Genomic DNA, 11,916 nt, shown 5'->3' on the forward strand with positions numbered 1-11,916 from the left:
CTGGGCTGCCTCCTCCTCCTCCTGAGTAATAATAATAATAAATAAAATAATAAAATAAACAAGGGGACAACGATGGGCCGGCAGAATCAACCATCACTAATCTCTGTGTAGGACAAGATTAATGGAATGGTTGTTGGTTACTACTAAGAGTAGTGACGTATTCTCTTCTCTGGATCTCTCTTCTCTGTGTCATTATTGTTATTATTTCCCTTGTTGTTTCGAATCGAAAAGGAGTCGTGTGGCTACTGTGGGCCGTGCAAGCCAGCTATATTTGAGTTTCTGGTCCTTGCAATTGCAACCAAAAAAGGAGCACCGCGGATATATATAAACAAGATTGGATGCAAACGTGGCCTGGCCTCCTCCTCTCGTCTGGTCTGGTCTGGTTGGGATCATATACTCTTACTCTTAACACTCTAACCTCTATACACCGTGGGGATGGGGCTGGGAGCGCTCGGTCGTTCCGGGAGCGCCGCGTGTCGCAGCTGGAGGGGGACGCCCGACGCGGGCCCTGCTTTCCGCATCGTGCCGCCTCCCACTTGCGCACCGCCTCCCACCTCGGCTTCCTCCTCTGCCTCTTCCTCCTTTTCCCCTTACTCTCAGCGGCAGCGGGCGGAGAGGCTGAGGGGAGGGGTCAGCGGAGCGAAGTAGTTGGTCAGGGGTTGGCCGGCTGGTGCGCTCAGGGTGCAGCTGCTCTGAGCAGCCGCGGAGCGGCGGCGCACCACGCAGCGGGACCGGCGGCGGAGCGGCGGTGGATCCACCGCACGGTGGACCGGCGGCAGAGCCCTTAACCTGCTCGCGGCCAGTGTTTCTCGCTGTTTGGTGAGTTCTAGATTCGGGCGGCGCGGCGGAGCATGGAGGCGGCGATGGATTGCGTGGAGGCGGCCGGCACGGTGGGGCGTGGAGGCGGCCGGCACGGTGGGGCGTGGGTTCCAACCTTCCTGTGGCCGAATCTGCCGAGCGTTGGGAAAGGAACCCCATGAATCTCGCAAATTCAAGGATGAGGATGGAGTAAGGCCTCTTACCTCCTACGCCGCCGGCAAGGACGAACACCTTGCAGCTGCATGTTGCCGCGCTGGATTTGACCAACGCCGAGAGGAAGAGGCAGCGGAACCGTGGCGGATCGATCCGGCCACCGCCGCGGAGGAAGGGGGCCATGGCTTTTGGCGGCTGCAGAGCTCCCCCGGCGAAGCAGTGCTCTGGAGCATTCTGGTCGGCCAGTAAGGGTCGCGTGCGCCTGTCCCATTTGCCTTTCTGGTGAGTAAATCCTGCGCTTTCTCCGTCCACGAGCGCCATTGCTGGTTCCTTGCCTGATATCTCTGTTTTCCCCTTCCTCTTCATCCATGTTGTGACGATGCTTCGCCTGTGCGCTTCGTACCCAATGCGACGAGATTCTGATCTTAGTTTATTTTTCCGTGTTCCTGGTTCCATGGATGCATGATGTTACTGCATTCCACGGCCGCGTGGTTTGGTCCAGTTGTACTGTTGTTCGCTGCGTCCCTGCCTTCCTTCTGATGTTTTCAACCCTTGGTACCTTGCTTCAGAGATGATTTTTTGTCTTAAAGATCGAAATGCAGCAGTAAGTTTGGAGACTCTGTTTTTGTGCGCAACTATTTGGCTGGCCGCAACGGAGCGCAGAGAGACATGCCCAACGTGACACGGTCCATGGATTTGCCGTGCCCACCTGCTGTGGCTGCAGCGCCTCGGCCCAGCCGAGGCCCACAAAAAAGGTATCCACGAGATGGCGCGTCGAAACAGGGCGCGACGGAGCGTGCTATTGTCCTAGTAACTTCTATCCACCCTGGGAAGGGAGAGCGGATGGCTCCCGGAGCCTCTCGGATCGACACGTGGTGGAGAGAAGATGCCCGACGCGAGCCCTGGGCTGCCGGTTCTGTTGTTTCCCAGCGCCGCTCTCGCTGCGAGTGAGGCCGCGACGGTCTGCCGCACCGCCTCTCCCGCAGCACCTCGCCTGCGTGTGAGTCCCGTCAAGGTCCAGTCCGTCTCCACGGGAGGCTGGCCATTCCCACCTCGCCTCCTTCCCGGCGCTCTCCACATCTTCTACCCGCTCGTCGGCCCGGCCGCATCTACCAGTACGCTGACGGCGCGCTCGCCGTGGAGGGAGCAGAGGGCGCCGAGGTCATGGAGGCCGAGGCCGAGGGCGTCGCCGTTGACAAACTCACTGGAGGCAACTGCGGCGGCGAGGCCAAGAGGGTCGTGCAGCAGCTGGTGCCGTACACAAGCGTCTGGAGGGGCTTCGACACGAGCCGGCCTTGAGCACCTGGGAGGCCGCGCTTGGTGGGGGGCCGTGCGAGCTTCCTTCGGCCACGTCGCCACGCGCGCTGCCCCCACTGGCTCCCGCCGCTGCTGGCTCTTGCGCCGCACGCATCTGCGGGTGTGTAGGGTCGAGATGGCGGACTAGAGGGGGGTGAATAGTCCTTTCTAAAACTAATTGCGCCGGCTAACCAAAACTTATGCGGAATTGAAACTATTCGCTTAGTCAAGACTTCACCCCTCTAACTAGAACTCTAAGGCACCTCCAAAAGGATCCTACACAAAGCAAATGGAGTGCCAAGCTAGTAAGAGCTCTCCTAACAATTCTAATGCCAAGTCATACAAGCCTAAGCACTAGTACTTCACAAACCGGGGAGCTCCTACACAATTCTAATGAGCAAAAGCACAAAGCCAAACCTAAGCTCACTAGATGCTCAAGGACAAGGATACACAATCCAAATCCAAGAGCTCAACTTGCTTAGCTACACAATCTAAGCAAGAGCAACTAATTAAGCTACACAAGTTAACTAGTTACACTAGGATCTCTACTTCTAGCTACACAAGCAAGAAGATGATTAGCAAGCTACACAAGCTAACTAATCACTAGAGAGCAACTACACAAGCACAAGATATATATGAATGTAAATACAATGCTTGTGATTTGGAGAATGCAAACCACCGAGAAGAGTAGACAAAATTGACACGGTGATTTTTATCCCGAGATTCACTTGGTTGCCACCAAGCTAATCCCCGTTGAGACAAGCTCCAAGGTTGCCGCCGATCCTCTTGCTAGTGGTGACTCTCAAGTCACACTCTCCCACGTGGAGTGCTCACACCGAGCTCTAGCACATGATCCGGCCGAACCACTTGTTGCTCTTCACGTCTCGCTCAACTAGAGTTGCTCTTCGCGGCTCCCGCGGGGTGAGCACAATACCCCTCACAATCTCTTCTCCGGAGCACCGCACAATCTTCTTGCGGGCTTCAACGGAGCCTCTTGCCACCAAGCCGTCTAGGAGGTGGCAACCTCCAAGAGTAACAAGCACACCGGCTTGCAACACGATCACCTAGTGCCACTCGATGCAATTTCTCAAAGCAATCGCACTAGAATCGCTCTCTCACTCGATCGGATGATTACTATCAAGTTAGAGTGAGTAGAGGGCTCTCAAGCACTCTCACACATGGACACCAAGTCCCCAAGGTGCTAAGCCATCTCAAATGGCCGGCCACACCCTCTATTTATATAGGGAAGCCCCAAACTAGCCGTTACACTCAAATCCCGTGAAAACTGAGTTTTCGCGGACTGTCCGCCTCACAAAAACCGGACCGTCCGCCATTTAAAACCAACGGCTAGAACTGCAATAATTATGTGTCAGAGTCGACCGTTAGAGCCCCGGGCGGACTGTCCGCGGTTCAAAACTTCGAACCAACCGATTTGCAAACGTCTCTGACTAAATCTGGAAGTGACCGGCGGACTGTCCGCACCCCAGGGGCGGACTGTCCGCAGTTCAAAACGTGAGCACACACAGAAACCGCAGTGTTTCTGTCCCAGAATTTTCAGAAGGAGGCGGACCGTCCGCCCCCAAGGACCGGACGGTCCGCAGTTCATTTTGGACACCAAAGACAGAACTACCAAGTTTCTGCGCCCGTTTCAGCTTTTAAAGGCGGACCGTCCGCCCCCATGGACCGGACGGTCCGCAGTTTATTTTGGACCACCAACAGAGCTAAAAACGGTTCTGTTCGAGATCAACCGAGATAACGGCGGACCGTCCGCCCCTCAATGGCGGACCGTCCGCAGGTCTAGGGCGGACCGTCCGCAGGTCTATTTCCAGCAGAAATGTACCTCGGTAAAACGGTCATAACTCTTAGCTCCGATGTCCAAATTAGGTGATCTTGGACTCTATGGAAAGCTAATTCAGAGGGCTACACAACCCAACTGAATTCTTGATCCAAAACACAATGGATCAAAGCAGTATTCCACTCCAAGAGACAACCTAATTTCTGGAGAAAACCAAAAGACCTTTCTTGCTTCCCAAAGTTGATCAACATCAACTCCAACTCTTTTTCCTTTGCAAATGTGCCAACACCACCACATGAACATCACCATGTGCATGTGTGTTAGCATTTCACAATCATTTTCAAAGGATTTTCACTTGATCTCACCACGCCACTCGATCCTAGCAACAACGCAATGTTAGATCGCTCAAGTGGCACTAGATGACCGATATGCAAACAAGTTTGCCCCTCTTGATAGTACGGCCATCTATCCTAAATCCGGTCATGCACTTCTCTACACAACCTTTGACCGGTGAAATGAAATGCCCTACAAGTCATACCTTTGCCTTGCGCATTCCATTTCATCTTCCCAAATATTGATGCCACACAAGCACCAAACTCCATCAAGCCTTTTGATCATCTTCATGAGTCAACACTTGGCTTGATCTTCCTTGAATGATATGATCCACTCCATATCATCACATGACCTCTTTGGTCCATCGATCTTGACCTTGCTCGCTCTTCACCGTTGCCTCGGTCCATCGGCGCCAAATCTTGCCCAAGCTTCACCACCTCGCGGTCCCTCGCTTCAAAGCCTTGACTTGCCCTTCTCCATTTCAACCGGTCCATCAAGCCAAGCCTTGTCTTGATCTTCTCCACTTTGGTCACATAACTCCATGTCATGTCTCATATGCAATGAGTTCCTCCATCACACTATATGAGCATAGCATCAACCCTTAGCCATTTCTCCTCCATGGCATATGTCGCTCATACTAGTGTCTTTGTGTGGACTAATCTCCTGTGGGCCCGCCTGCACACGCCGCGCACGGCGGGCTGCTGGTGATGCTGCTCCGCCGCTTGCTTCTGCCGCCGCCGCTGGTTTGGCGATGAAAGGAGAAACCTTTCGGATAAGATGATGGGTAGTAGAGTCTTTTCTCATGGATGTGGATTTTTTTCCACCCTATTTTATTTTTTTGGTGAACCACTAACTAACAGCGTCCAAATTAAGGTAAACGGAGCTTCCGTTCATCAAAAGTAGGAGCAAAATTGCACAGGTAAAAAATGATGGTGGAATCACCATTTCACTTAGGGTGTATTTAGTTGGTGAAAAGTTTGGATTTTGGTACTGTAGAATATTTTGTTGTTACTTGACAAATAATATCCAATCATTGACTAATTAGGCTTAAAAGATTCATCTCGTAGTAATTAGTTAGATGTGCAATTAGTTTTTTTCAGCTGCATTTAATGCTCGATGCATATGTCCAAAAATTTGTTATGCCGGATACTGTAGAAATTTTTTTGGAACTAAATAGTGCCTTAGGAATAGGGGCAAGAACACCAAAATTCTCTTTTTATGTTTACTGCATATGGATATCGAAGTTCACATTAGCAGTCGCGGATTCTAGCAAGGAGTTTTCTACAAATTTTTTTATACTGTGTTTGCCACGGATATATGTTTAGTGAATACAGTTCTCTTAACACTCCTATAGATCTATAGGTCTGTCAATAGAAGACTATCTCTTATTATCAAAAAGAGAAAAAGGCTATCTCTAATATATTTGTTGTGTTGTGGCTGGTGACTGGTGCTGATTTATCTCTACTACTAAAAAGAGACTAAGGGTGACAAAAATTTTCAGTCGTCTTACCCGTGCGACGTACGTCGCCCCACCCTTTCGTATCGTCCGTCGTCCAGCAAACGTCGAGCGTCTGTTTTGCCACCTCCGATCCTCCTCCGTTAGATCGTGTTCGTATCATGTGATCCCAGTAATTCTGCCGCCTGCCCAGCGCCCGCCCGCAAATCTCGCCACCTACCCAACGCCTCCGCGCGCCCGCCGGCTAATCTCGCTCGCCCAGCACTCACACGTCCTCCGCGGAACGCCACCTCCTCCAACTCTGACCAGGGTTAACGTATCCGACCGGTAACCGCCGGCCTCCGGTTCCGGTATACCGGTCCGGTTTGACCGATTACCGGTCGGAACCGGTGAAATTCAAATTTGAATTCAAACTTCCCCGTTCAACCGGTTCCGACCGGTATACCGGTAGGTTAGACCGGTATACCGGCCGGTTTGGATGGTAACCGGCCGGTTTGACTGGTAACCGATCAAATTCAAATTTTTTTCTTTTTTTGTTTAAATTCAAATGTCCACAAAGTATACTAAATAAATGTTTGTACAACATATTTTAGTCTAAATGAACCCTCCAACTCTTTTTTATACTACTTTTACATTGTATTTGTATACTTTCGTATGCACGTTTTTTTATTTAACTTATAAATTCCGCAAACCATACTAAATGAACGAATTTTTGAGAAAATTTGACACCATTAGATTCTTTGCACCTTAAAATATTTTTAAAATTTTTTTAGGAATTTTTCATTTTTTGAATTCAAATTTAAATTTTAAATTTGGACCTGTTTCATACCGGACCGAACCGGAACCGGTCCGGACCGGTTTGACCGGTAACCGGTCGCATATCCACGGACCGGTTACCGACGGTTCGGTTAACCCTGACTCTGACGCACGCAGTAGCAGCAGCGCGGTGGGATGGTCGCATATCCACGGCGCGTGCGTCGCCGTGCCGACCTGCCTCGGGTTCGTCTCTCTCCAATTATTTCTCCCCCCAATTCCGGGTTCTTGATCTTATCTGTTCACAAATTTGGTTTGGGCGAAGACTCATGGTTTCTTTCCCCCATTCTCCTCGCCTCGCCCCTAGATTCCGGTCGGATGGAAGGCGGCAGTGGATTCGACGGCGCAACCATGAAAAGGCGGCGGAGCAGCGCGGTGAGGAGGCCTAGGCCGGAGGGCGGCCCTGCCACGGACCAGCGGGACAACAGCGTCTCCTCCCCTCCATCGTCGTCTAGGAGCGGCTCGAGGAGGCTGCTGGTGACTTCAGATGAGAACGCCGCCGGCGTCTACGGGGGCCAGCGGAGGCGGGAGTTCCACCTCAACGCCCCATCGCCGGAGAGCGCCACCAAGGGGAGCATCCGGCTGCGTTTCGAGGCCGCGAGCGGTGGAGCCAGGAAGGCCGAGGGTAGCAGCCATGTTGCTCAGCCTGAGGGGAACTGTGTGGTTCGACCCCGGCCGGTGGCAAGCCGGGGAAGGTGAAGCTGAAAATTCGGAACGTGTTGCCAAAACCGGACCCTGATGTAGTGGATTCCAGGTCTTTGCCGGTGAAGCCTCCTCGGCCAGAAGATTCAAGGCACCAGCAAAAGGTTAGTAATCTAGCAAGTGCCTTGAACCATTGTATTTATTTTGTATAGTGTGCTTGCATGCCTTTGCACCGAATTCCTACATAATTAGATTCCAGAAAAGAATAGCCACCTTCTGAAATTGAATGGAAAACTAGCTGATTTTGCTAAATTGAAAAAGACACACATTTGGCAACTGATTCAAAAGGATGATTTGCTTGTAGACAGACGGTGCAAAAGATTCTGACAAGTCATCCTTTTCAAGAGATAAGAAATCCAGAAAGGAGAGGTTAGTTGAAGAAGCAATCAGCCAAAGTTCAGAGAGACCTGAACACTGAGTACTCGTGGTTTAGGGGAGGGAGACGATTCGGGAGGTCCATGCTGCAGCTAAACAAAGGTAAGAAATTCTTTTACTGCTTTGTGTACTGGATTTATGTGACGCTGCGTGAGTTGCTACGGGTGAAACAAATTTTCTCTATTAAAATTAATTTTCATTAAGATCGTTTTGTATGATCACATGTATTCCCATCGTATTGTGTCATTTAAAATAGATCTTGTGAAGTCATTTGTGAAGTTCCAATGTTTTGCCTCACACTAAGATGGAACTATACTCTAAACTATGGTAGAATGATAGCATCTCTGCAATTTGTTCAGTATAATGATTATCTGTTCAATGTCTTGATGTCAGGCTTCAGCTGATGTGTTACAAATATCTTTGTGACAATTTGATCGTTGAGATTTTCTAGCAGAGAATTTCTTTAGCTATTTTGACCTGGACCCCAACTGCTTGTTGTCAGATGATGTCAAGCAGTATTTAGCTCACTGGGATTCAATGCAAAGGTGCTATGTCTCACCTTTAAACTTTGTGGTTTTTTCATAATAGTTCTCAGGCAATTTACTGTTGATAACCGACCAGTTTATTCATGGCATTCAATTCCATGTGCTAGGAAACTGCAGTGGTGCAGAAATCCAGGAAGTGTATGCTAGAGTTGTTTTTCTGACTATTTGTTTGGATATTCATGCTACCATCTACAGCATATTTTATAATCCTTGTGAATTGTAATTTTTGACATGGTTTCTGCTTGCAGGCCTTTGAATGCATGTTGAAATATTTCAAGGCTACCTGCCATACTCTACCGGGTCTGGAAAATCACTACTCGTGAGGTAAATATTAGTTACAGGCTTACAGACTAAACATCAGTAACCAGTTGTGCATACTGCAGAATGGCAAATCAGTATTCTCTAGACCATGGCAGATATGACTGTGTTCGGCTGGCTGATTCTGGTGGCTGGTGCTGATTTTTTGTGAGAGAAAAGTACTGCTGGCTGGCTGGTGCTGGTTTTGTGTGAGAGAGAAATACTGTTGGCTGGATGCAGTGAAGATGAAGCGAACAGTCAGACCATTACCTGCTTTATTTAGTGGTGCAGATATGAACTACAGTCAGACCATTACCTGCTTGATGAATACCAGCTAACTTATGACCCTAGGTGGTTCAAGGACCAAATCCAGGAAGTCCTAAGCTTTTGGCAAGGATCACGGGAACCTAAATTTGTCACTGAAGAGGAGAGGTGGAAATGCAGTTCCTGCAAATTCGCACCAAAATGGCCGATGATCACTTCCACATCAAGGTGTTGACACTAACCAAAACATGCTCAGATTTGGTTGGAGCTTGGTGAAATATTTGACACTGAGCTGAAGAACCGAAAGTAGTATTATTGAAGGAATATTTGAAATGCCTTGCATTCCTTCTTTTGTGTTTTCTGTTTTCTTCTCGGATGAAGAAATGTAACTTTGTCTCTCACGTATTATTGATTAGCGATAGAATTCTGTTCTTGGTGCTTAAGGGCCTTGTAGCCTCTGCTCATTCTGCTCCAGACACGATTAGATATCTTGCTGATGCTTTTCCTCGAACCACCTATTGGCCTATCGAACCATCACGAAGACAACATATCAGTGACGATGTAACCATGACGTGGCCTATGCCTGCCGCCACAGCAATAGATTGTATGAATAAGATGGCTGCCAAGTGCCAAGCTTTTGGGGCATTGGGTTCATACTTTTACTGGTGGTTCAATACTTGATGGCTTGGAACCCATGATGTAAACGAAACATAAAATTAAAATTAAAATTAAGGTTATTTATGCCTTTCCAGGTGGCTGGTTGTGTTTATCACTAAGATGTGCAAGGGATTCATATTCTTCATATTTTAGGAACTATTCATAAAGATATAAAGTCAGGCTATTTCTCAATGATTTGATAGTTGTTTTGTACTTGATGTCCCGTAGCAACGCACGGGCATAGATCTAGTTGTAAGAGAAAAGTACTGCTGGCTGGCTGGTGGATGGTGCGATTTGGTGAGAGGAAAACATTGTTAGCTGATTGCAGCGAACAAAGTGATAATTGATTTAAACACTTAATTAATCATATGTTATTATCACCTACTCCCTCTGTTCCAAAATGTAGATCGTTTTGGTTTTTCTAGATTCATAGTGTTTGCTATGCACTTAAATATCACATATGTCTACGTACATAACAAAATATATAAATCTAAACAAAATTAAAACGAACTACATTTTAAAACGAAGAGATTACTATATTGCTTATTTAAAATCAGTTTGGACGGGCGCACCGTAGCGCGCCTCCTTCCTAGTACTGTTACTATTATAGCGCAAGAGGGAAGTGCCCCTCTTCTTCACCTGTGCACGTCTGCCCGACACGTGTCCATGGAAGAGTCGCGCGTCGCTGAGAATCTTTTTGAGAGGGCCTCTGTACAAGGGACTAGAACATTAGGTGCGCAATGCGCGCCCTACCATTTAAGTGTGCTAGTCTCCAAGTGTTGGCCGCGGCAGCGTGCTTCTGCTTCCCTCCACCTCTAGCCCGGATCCAGCGACTTGTATGTGGTTGATGATCTTGCCGGCACTGGAGGTGAGCCGGTCCACGACCTCGTTGCCGTTGAAGGAAACGGAAACAGTCATCGTGTTGCTCTTCTCGACATAGGTGATACTCTCTCCGCTAAAAAATAATGTAAATCTCGTTTCTCGAGGAATCAAATATTTTTAACTTTGATCGAATTAATACTAAATAGTACTAATATATATTACAACATAAGTATTTTTAAATTAATCATGTAATATATTTATATACTACATCGATTCGGAGACACAAATATTAGTAATTTTTTGTATAAATTTAATCAAAATTAAAAATATTTCACTTCTCGGAAAGTGAGATTTATATTCCTTTTGGGACGGAGGGAATAGTTTGCCCTGAATTGGAGGATGCAATTTGCAAGTTTGAACATTAATTAATAAATGAGGTGAAATACCCAAGACTGACAAATGCTACCTTTTTGCCACGATGAAAAGCTAGCGCCACGCGGCACGGGGCTCCTCTTGCCGGCTTAGGGCAGTCCCAATGCAGACTCCACTCTTAGAGTCTAAGCCTCAAAGACTCCATCACAAGAAACTATACTTCCCAATGCAAAGTGTGTTATTTTGGTTTATATGGCCCACTTGTCTCTCTCACATTCTTTCTTAATTTGCGTGAAGACTTGGAGTCTAAATAAGACTTGGAGTCTTAATTTCTCTCCCTCTCTCTTCCATAAATATACTGCCACATCAGCAAAACACAATAAATAGGAGGCTTAGACTCTATGATAGAGTCTGGATTGGGACTGCCCTAAGCGACCGCCGCCCACCCCACCCGGCCATCCACCACCCAAAATTCACGTACCAGCTCCTAACTGAGCCGCTGACTGCAGGCCCAGGGAAGGCACAACCCCACAGGACAGCGACCCACAGACCAGCTGCTGGGTGAGTTAGGTGCGCGCACAGCAAGCCCCACCCCACCGTCGGACTGCAGCGCACCTAGCACATATCAGGCCAAGAAGCTGAAAGCGGGCCACGGCTAGCAACACGGCCCATTGGTCAGCAGCGTGAAGCCGAGTTTGGACACGGTAAATTATCACCAGCCACCGCAGGAGAAAAGCAAAATGCAGTGCACTACGGCTGCCAAGCGAGCGCTGCTCGACATGTGTCCTCTTTTTTGCGCCGAAGGGAGAGCAGCAAAGAGCAGTAACTTTTAATCAACCTGACTGATGAGGGGAGGAGGTCCTCTTTCCATCTTCCCTGACTTCACTGAGCTCACGCCACTCCTAGTCCTAGTTACATACATTAGGGGCAGGGCAGATGAGAGGAGGAAGGAGCAGCAGCAGCAGCGCACCACAAAATACTACAGTAGGAGTAATGATTTGGCTTGGCTGTAACCAGGATTCACCTTTTCGATCGGAAAGACCGAAATTTCGGTGATTTTTTTCGTTTTCGGTGAACACCGGGATACGAATTTCGGTCCGGAAAGTTTGTGATTTCGGTTTCAAATTCAAAAGTATGAAAGTCAAACTTTGGTAAAAAAAAACGAAATTCACTACAGTGAAAACGAAATTGTAAACCCTGTCAGTAACACACACACA

General features: G+C 48.3%; 1 long non-coding RNA gene across 1 annotated transcript; it reads left to right on the forward strand.

Annotated features, from left to right (window-relative positions):
- Positions 1-6,769: 6,769 nt before the first annotated feature.
- Positions 6,770-9,310, forward strand: LOC120709372. The gene is made up of 5 exons (XR_005689648.1): positions 6,770-6,851; positions 6,973-7,471; positions 7,672-7,844; positions 8,136-8,287; positions 8,536-9,310. It is a non-coding gene; the product is annotated as an uncharacterized LOC120709372 (long non-coding RNA).
- Positions 9,311-11,916: the final 2,606 nt, after the last annotated feature.

The sequence above is a fragment of the Panicum virgatum genome, chromosome 5K (assembly GCF_016808335.1).
Source record: "Panicum virgatum strain AP13 chromosome 5K, P.virgatum_v5, whole genome shotgun sequence".
NCBI classification, from domain to species: Eukaryota; Viridiplantae; Streptophyta; class Magnoliopsida; order Poales; family Poaceae; genus Panicum; species Panicum virgatum.